Below are 3,130 nucleotides of genomic sequence, written 5' to 3' on the forward strand. Positions count from 1 at the left end.
GCAGAAATTGATGAGTTGACCCTAATTCAAATGGAAATACAAGAGACTTACAGTAGTCAAAACAATTTTGAAAATGAACAGCAAAGTTGGAAGACTCACACTTCCCAATATGAAAACATAATAGCAATCCGTTGTAAGTGATAGAGTATGATACTGGCATTAGGATAGCATATAGATCAATGGAATAAAGTCGAAAGTCCAGAAATAATCTTTACATTTATGGTCAATTGATGTTGATTACTGGCAAGGGTATTAAGGTCATTCAATAGGTGAAAAAAATTGTCTTTTCAATAAATGGTTCTGAAGCCACTACATATTCACACGCAAAAGAATTAAGTTGGACTTTGCCTTACACCATATACAAAAATTAACTCAAAATAGATTTCAATCTGAAACGTAAGAGCTAAAAACTCTAAGACTCCTTGAAGAAACATGGGTATAAACACTTGTGATCTTGAATGAAGCAACAGTTTCCTAGACATATAGGTAAAAGCAAAAGCTACAGAAAATAGAAAAGTTAGATTTCCTCAAAAAAAAATATCTAAGAAGACATGCTTAAGAAAATGAAAAGACATCCCACAGAAAGGGAGAAAATAATTTTCAATCATATCAGATAAGGTACTTTTACACAGAATATATAGAGAATTCTTACCACTCAGTAATAAGAAAGAAATATAATCAAATTGAAGAATGGCAACAGATCTGAATAAACATGTTTGAAAGAAGCTATGGCCAATAAGCGCATGAGAAACATGATCAACATCATTAGTAATTTAAAAAGTACAAATACACCGTAGGATGGCTATATTTAAAAAGACAGACAATTTAGGCTGGGCGTGGTGGCTTATGCCTGTAATCCCAGCACTTTGGGGGGCTGAGGCGGGCGGATCAGGAGCTCAGGAGATTGAGACCATCCTGGCCAACATGGTGAAAATCCATCTCCACTAAAAATACAAAAAAAATTATCTGGGCATGGTGGCACGTGCCTGTAGTCCCAGCTGCTCGGGAGGCTGAGGCAGGAGCATTGCTTGGATCTGGGAGGTGGGAGTTGCAGTGAGCCAAGATTGCGCCACTGCACTCCAGCCTGGCAACAGAGCAAGAATCCGTCTCAAAAACAAAGCAGACAGACAATTTAAAACGATGGGGTGCTGTGAAGAAATGTGAATTAATGCACATTGCTGTTGAAAAACGGCATAACAGTTTTGAAAAAGTTTGACAGTTTCTCAAATTTTAAACACAAATTTACCATAAAAACTATCAATTTTACTCATTGCTGTATGTTCCAGAGAGTTAAAAACATACCTCCATGCAAAAACTCATCCTGAATGTTCATAGCATTTTAAAATTTATAACCCAAATGTCCATCATTAGATTGGAAATAACTCATGTGTTCATCATTTCATTAAAGCAAAAACAAAATTATACGTTCATACAGCCATAAAAGAATAAAGTATTGATACATTCACCATCATGAATGAACTCTGACAACTTTAGACTAAGAGAAAGAAGACAGGCTCAAAAGGCCACAGATAATTGTACTTCTATTCTTATAAAATACCCATAATGGCAAATTCATAGGGTCAGAATGTAGATTAGTATTTCCCAGGGGTGGGAGAAGGGATGAATGTGGATGATTGCTAATATGTATGGGGTTTCTTCTGGGATGGCGAGACATTCTGAAATTAGATAGCGGTGGTAGTTGCATAACTTTGTGAATATACTAAAAAACCGCTGAACTGTATAATTTCATAGGGCAAATTTTATGATATATGAATTACATCTCAATTTTTAAAAAGTCACTTGACTCCTAAAAGCTAAAAAAATGTATTTTGGGTTAGGCAACATACGTAAAATTAAATTATGACATAACAACAAATAATGGCAGGAAAATGGAAATACACTCATATAACCCATAACATTTTATAATTTGTAGTGTAATATTATTTTAAGATGGACTTTAATAAGTTAAAGATGCATATTATAACCTCTACTGCTCTAATAAAAAATAAAACACAGATGTATGGTTAACAAGACAATAGTGGATATAAAATACAATCTTAAAAATTAATCACATTATAAGAGCTAGTTGAGGAAAGAACAAAAGCAGAACAAAGAACAGATAGCAAGATGGTAGAATTTGAAGTCAGCCATATTGATAATTATATTTATATGTAAATAGTTTGAATTCCCATTAAAAATTATATATTGTCAGATTGAATAAAAAATGAGATCTAATTATCTGCAATTTACATGAAATCCATTTTAAATAAGAAAACCCATATAGGCTAGAAGTGAAAGGATATAATGCAAACAGCAATTAAAAGAAAGGACCAGGCAACTTAGAACAAGGAATATTGCCAAGGATAAAGAGGTACATTTACCAATGATAAAAGGATTAATACATCAAGAAGACAAAAAATAAGAAAATGTATGCCCCTATTACAGAGCATCAAAATGCATAAAGCAAAAATAAAAGGAGAAATAGGGAAAGCCACAGTTAAGGTTAGAGATTTTAACATTACCTTTTAGTAATCAACAGAACAAGTTTTCAAAAACTCGGTAAGGATATGAGAGACTTGTAAAACACTATAGACTATTTGAGGCTTATTGAGATTTACAGAAGGCTGTAATAAGCAACTGGAGAATTCACATTTTTTTCTAGTTCACATGTAACAATGACAGATCCTATTATAAGCCATAAAGTATTATTTGATATAAATATAAACAAACAAATCACTCAGAGTACATATTCTGATCTTAATAAATTAAAAATCATAGTAGATGTTTTGGAGAATCCCCAAATATGTTGAAACAGTTCACAGAACAAAGAAAATATCACCACAGAAAACATTTGGAATCGAATGATAGTAAAGATACAACATACCAAAACATTGTGAAATGCAACTAAAGTTCAGCTTAGGAGGGACCGTATAGCTTGAGATATATACTAGGAAAACAGGACGATCTAGAATCAGCCATCTAAGTGTCCATTTTAAGAATCTGGAAATAAAAGGGCAAATTAACTCAAAGATGGCGAAGGGGAAGCAAATAAGCATAAGAGCAGAAATCAATGAAGCAGAAAAATATAAATAGTTATGAACTCAGTGCTACTGCTTTGAAATATTTTTTA

This window comes from Sapajus apella, unplaced genomic scaffold (assembly GCF_009761245.1).
Source record: "Sapajus apella isolate SASKATOON/1434 unplaced genomic scaffold, GSC_monkey_1.0 scaffold29, whole genome shotgun sequence".
Classification (NCBI taxonomy): Eukaryota; Metazoa; Chordata; class Mammalia; order Primates; family Cebidae; genus Sapajus; species Sapajus apella.